General features: G+C 47.8%; 1 long non-coding RNA gene across 1 annotated transcript; it reads right to left on the minus strand.

Moving 5' to 3' along the window:
• Window positions 1-1,653: 1,653 nt before the first annotated feature.
• LOC124417435 lies at window positions 1,654-5,246 on the minus strand. The gene is made up of 3 exons (XR_006932223.1): window positions 4,952-5,246; window positions 3,186-4,850; window positions 1,654-2,030 (listed from the first exon to the last, which is right to left on the minus strand). It is a non-coding gene; the product is annotated as an uncharacterized LOC124417435 (long non-coding RNA).
• Between the last annotated feature and the right edge of the window lie 432 nt (window positions 5,247-5,678).

Raw genomic sequence — 5,678 nt, forward strand, 5'->3', positions numbered from 1 at the left:
CCAGCTGGGTCTGGCCCCTCTGGCTTCAAGCAGCAAAAAAAAGCTTACAGTAGCAGCTGATAGCCGACGGGGGATACCACTCTGTGTAGAAATGGGGGTACTCAGAGCTGCGTGAACTCCTTGGACAGGCCAAACAGCGTGGAGGTCACTTCTACTGGTAGCTGTGCAATTCAGGAATGAAGTCTGTTGCTCAGCTCGGACGCCTGACAGCATTTTGTGTGCTCCAGCAGCTTCACTCTGAGCAATGTATTGCTGTCAGGCAGACTGGGGTTTCTTTACCACTACCTCAGCAGGAACAAGACTAGAAATACGGTCCGTAAGTGCACTGCAACTGAACAGAAAATGGTCTGGTTTGGCTGTAAGAATAGTGTATTTGAGGGATTTTTGGTGGATGTGGGCTAACAGGACAACTTCTGTTGGTGACTGGTTTCTGCGAAGGAGAAAAATTACACTTGGTTTTAGGGAATCAGCCCGGGATTAGAGCGACTCTTACTGAGAAAAGGGAAAGCTTCTGTGGGTAAGAACATTATTTGGCGAGCTGTTGTAAGAGCGATGGAAATCTCTCTTGTTGTAATAAGAGATGGAAAAAAGCAGGGGAGTTACCTCGTAGGAAAAAAGAGCTCAGGGAGCTTGAGACAGTGTCTCAGAAAAGGCGTGCCTTTGCTTAGCATTGCTCTGTGTCTGAGTTTTCCTTGCTATTGGTGCATGAAGCCCTCAGATGGGAAACCCAGCCTCCCCCTCCAAGTGAGGACATTGCCCTAGCAGCCCCTGGGGCTTGGCCTGAAAAGAAGGAAAAAAAAACCCAACAAACAACCAAAGCAATGCCACGCAAAGCAACAGAGAAAGAAGCATAAAAGAAAGAAAAGAAGTTAAATAGCAAAAGGAAAAGCAAAGGAAAACCACACGACATGGAAAGAACAAAGACAAAGACAACTCTCGGGATGGAATCAAAGAATGCCCTCAGGCATCTGTCCCCTCCCCTGAACCTTCCTCCGTCCCAAGAGTTTCTGCCCGGTGGGACCACGTGCAGGACAGCAGGCTTTGGCTTGATGGGCTGCAAGGCCAAAAAAGGGCGGCTCCAGGCCCCCCAGAGGATGTCACAGCTGACATCACCCACGCTCCTGGAACCTTTGTGCTGTTACAATCAGTTTCCATGACGATGACGGGCCGTCCACAAGGACAGCTGGCAGATGTTTACAGGCACCTCAGCTGGGAGATGCACTGCCCGCAGCCGCTCGCCGTGCCCTGGGGCTGAGAGCAGCCCTGGCAGAAGACAAGCTCGGCCTCATCCCCTGCTGGATTACGGTTAAGTGCTACTATTTAGTCTTACTACTAACTGCGGACCGTTACCCTTTGGCATCAGATTGGCGGGTTACTGGATTAGATAAGGCTTCACGTGGAAATGCTACCAAGTTCAGTCAGTGCAAAGGCTTCAGGAAAACCCCTAAGGATGGGCTTAAAGGTTACTGTTAGAGGCTAGCGTTTAGGATGAAGAGTTACCATAGTAGGTTAGGATGAAGGGCTTCCCTTCAGTGACAGGTGAACGGTTACCACATCGGATTAGAGTTAACCATAACCAAAAGGGAATCCTTCAGGGCTACCCTTTGCTGTTAGGACTAAGGGTGGCCCTTACTTGATGAGGGCTAACCCATCCCTGTTGCGTTTACAGAAAAGGCTTCAGGGCTACCCATTAGGAGGGTTAAACATTACCTGTGTGTATGGCAAACAGATTGTAAGGCAAACAGGTAAAGGACCAGAGAGATGATCGCGTTTCCAAAGGAGGAATGACATAAAAAGCTTACCCGTACCCTGGGCGCGCAGAAGGGCTCCACTAAGGGTGACCTCCAGGTAGAGATCCTTCCTCCTTGGGAGTCAGCCCTTACATGGGGTCTAGCAGGGCTGCAGCCAGGGTCCACCCCTTCCGGTCACTCAGCTGAAACTGCCATCACCTGTGCCCCTGCAGCTGACTCAGCACTCGCCTCAGGTGGTCAAACAGAGGGTCAGGCTGTGATTATACAGTTCCCATACACCTGTGTGATTTAGAGTTCAGACTTGTGGTTTATACATTTGGATTAGTGTTAGGAGCTACAATTTCTAGTACAAGAGAAAGGAATAGAAACGCTACTAGGAAAAAAATACAGTGCAAAGAAAGGAACAGCAAAGAAAAAAAAAGAGCACCAAACTGAAAAAAAGAACAAAAAACCCCACGCACATCAAAGAAAGCCAATAACAATAAATGAAACAACAACAAACACCACATTCAAAAACAAGCAACCAACGATAACAGAACAGAATACACTCTCACGGAAAAGCAAAGATGACAACAGAGTCTGGAAGAGGCAAAAACTCAGCATCTAGGCCTGGGAAGATGACAGAGAACAATCCACATACACCAATGCCGAGAAAATGGGGCAATAGGCCCGCATGGATCCAGCCAGCTGGAGAAAAAGCCACAAGAGCACCACAAGGGAAGAGGCAAGGAGGCCCAGGAGGCGTGGACCCACCTGGGAAACTCCAAGGAGCTGCAAATGCATCAAGCACGGCAGGAAAGCCCAGAGAGGAGGCTGCAGTTCAAGAAGCCAGAAAGGAACAGACAGAACAGAACAATCAAGGGAGAGAGCACATCAGGTAAGTGAAGGCAAAGGAAGAGCAAGGCCGGGGCAAGGGGACAAGGAAGGCAAAGCCAGGTAAGGCAACCAAGAATGAAGAGCAAGGGAGAAACTCCAAGCAAAGCCAAGAACCATCCTCTGAAAAGGCAAGGAATGCTCTCCTCTGGGAGGAAGAAGCTAATGCAAAGAAAGGAACAGGTAACGAGAACAAAGAACCAAAAAAAACCAACCAGACACAAAGACAATGGAAAGCAAAGCAAAAGGCGCACTACTGAAAAGCAACAGGGGAAAAACAACCAAACGAGGAAAACAAAGCAATTCAAACAAGTCACCATACTGCATTCCATTCATTTGCTTTACTCGTGTATATCGTGGCAAACCAAAGAAGCCAAACACAGTACAAAGAGAAAAACACTCACCAATGCTTAGCACTGAAGAGAAGGAAGAAACCAAAATTCTCGAGCAATGCAAGGCAAAGATACAAAAGAAAAACCAAAGAGCAAAGCAAAACAAAGCCAGGAGCAATAACAGAAGGAGGAAGTACTAAAAAGCCAAGGAAAGCAAAGCAAAAATCACCTGAAAAGCCAAGAAACCAGAAGGAATACCCTTAGCAAGCAGAAATCCAGCCATCAGAGGACTGTGTCAGCTCCATGGATTCCAGTGACACCAAGGTATCTGCAACATCAAATTTCAGCCAGGCATCCCGGGCCCTTGGTGGCCTATGACAGCAGCGCTCCTACAGAGTTCATTCTCTTACACCCTGATACCAAAGACATGCTACCTGTGAGTGGCTAACACAATATCTGGCTGCCACAGGACTTGCAAGGAGTGACACCAAGTTTTCTCTCTCTAGTCAGCACACAGAAGTTACTTTGGCTGCCTTTGCAGGAGAAGAGAGCCATCTCTTGCCATGCAGGGAGGGAGGACGTGGTGTACTTCTAGCATCAAGTTACACGTGGTCAAGTCAGGGGATGCCATACCTGCTCCCAGCCTGAATCCTGCAATGTGTCAGGAGGAGCAGTGCATTCATAACGCAGCAACAAAGACTGGAGCACTGCTGAGACAGGTAGCAGAGCTCCTTCATTAGTGGTCACTGTTAACCCCATCCAGTCAGTGCTGAGCAAAACGAGGACTCTGCAAACTGCAGGTAATATTTCCTGCTGGCTCAGCTATAGTCATTTATGCAGCTTTTAGGGCGGTTTGGTGTTTTTTTCTTTCTTTTTCTGTTCCTTGCTTTTGGTGAGATGCTAATAATTCGTGCAAACTCCCCCATACACAACCAATCTCCATCAGATGATGAGACAAAAGGCTGAGATAAGCCCCACTTCTAGCTATACACTGTTAAAACGGGAAAAGAAATCTGTTCAGAGATTTTGCGATGCATATGCATGCAACAAGAAAAGCAGAGGCAGGGAAAAGAAGAGCTGGCTTGCATGGCAGCAGGTGAACAATGAACAAGGGAAAAACACTTGGCTGTAACATTCACACCCGTGCCTCATCCCACCTAACACCCAGAACACAACAACTTCCAAGTAATGCTCTAACTGATCCGTACTGTATTGAGCCTCTAAGCTGTCTTTGCTTCTCTGCTTCTGTAATTTAAGCTCCTTTTGTCTTGCTGTTCAGCAGGCAAACCTCACCCTAAGAAGACAAGATGCAAACTATGGGTGGAGTATGTATGTAGCCAAATGAGTAAAAATGCGTTTGATACGAGACAACAAACAGATGTGAGACGATGCTGTCTGAAATGGACCCATACTGACTTGAATATACGTACCAAAACACTAGAAATCACGTTGTTACCATACTGGAGTCTTTCCTCTTCCATCACTTAAGCTGTGTACAAAGCTCTGGCATGTCCCGTGAACCAGCAGGCACTTGCAGCCCTATCCCTTGGCATTACGCACAGGAAAAGAAATGGCACAGCATGATAGCTTATCCCTTAGTTCACTTCAAGAAAAGCAAGCATATCCTGAATTACTGACAATCACCAAGCTTGATCACCTTACGGATCAGGATGTGACATTGGAGCTCTTCTCTCCAGCAACCAGAAGAGACAAATAGCAGGGGAATCATTGATTCAAAGGTCTGCAAGAGAAACACTCACCTATGGAGAGCAGGAGACAAATCCAGCCTAGTTCAGGTGCAGCTGAAAGCTGTCCTCAGCCAAAGCCTCAGCAGTTACCAGAATGCAAACAAAGCTATTCTTCATGCGTTCCTTTTTTAAGTTGATCACAATGCCTGCCATTAAAAAAAGAATAACAATCAAAATAATCCTACGTGGCTTTTGTTGGAATCAAAAAACAGGAGAAAAATCACAGAAACGTGGTGGAATGACTCACACAGCTGGAGTGCTGTGATGGATGGCTAGCGACTTTGCAAAAGAGAGAGGCAAGGCAGGAAAGGCAGTGGTGCAGCCCTCTACGTTAAGAAAGAATGGGAATGTCTGGAAATGAACGATGGCCATGATAGGGTTGAGAGCTTCTAGGTCAGAAGAAAAGCAAAGGCCAGTAAGACTGACCTTATCGTGGGAGTGTGCTACAGGCCACCCAACCAGGATGAAGAGGTGGGCAAGACACTTTAGACACAGCCGCAGGAGGTCTCAAGGTCTCTCCCCTTGTTCTTGTGGGCTATTGCAAAGTCCCAGACATCTGCTGGATTTATAATACAGCAGATAGGGAACAGTCCCAGAGGTTCCTCAAGTGTGTGGGAGATCACTTCCTGACACAGCTGGTGAGGCAGCCAGCAAGGGCAAGCAAAATCCTGCTGTTTGTTCACAGAGAAGGTCTCGTGGGGGATGTCAAGGCTGGAGGCCGCCTGGGGCAAAGGGATCGTGAGATGCTAGATTTCTCAATCCTTGTTGAACCACGGAGGGGAGTCAGCAGAACTGCCACCTTGGACTGCCGGAGAGCAAACTCGAACCTCTTTAGGACCATGGTTGAGAGGGTCCCTTGGGAAGTACTTTTGGAGGGCGTGGGAGCCCAGGAAGGCTGGCAGTACTTTCCAGAAGTAATTCTAAAGGTGCAGGAGCTGACCATCCCCAGGTCATGGAAGATGAGCTGATGGGCA

This window comes from Gallus gallus, chromosome 28 (assembly GCF_016699485.2).
Source record: "Gallus gallus isolate bGalGal1 chromosome 28, bGalGal1.mat.broiler.GRCg7b, whole genome shotgun sequence".
In the NCBI taxonomy this organism is placed as follows: Eukaryota; Metazoa; Chordata; class Aves; order Galliformes; family Phasianidae; genus Gallus; species Gallus gallus.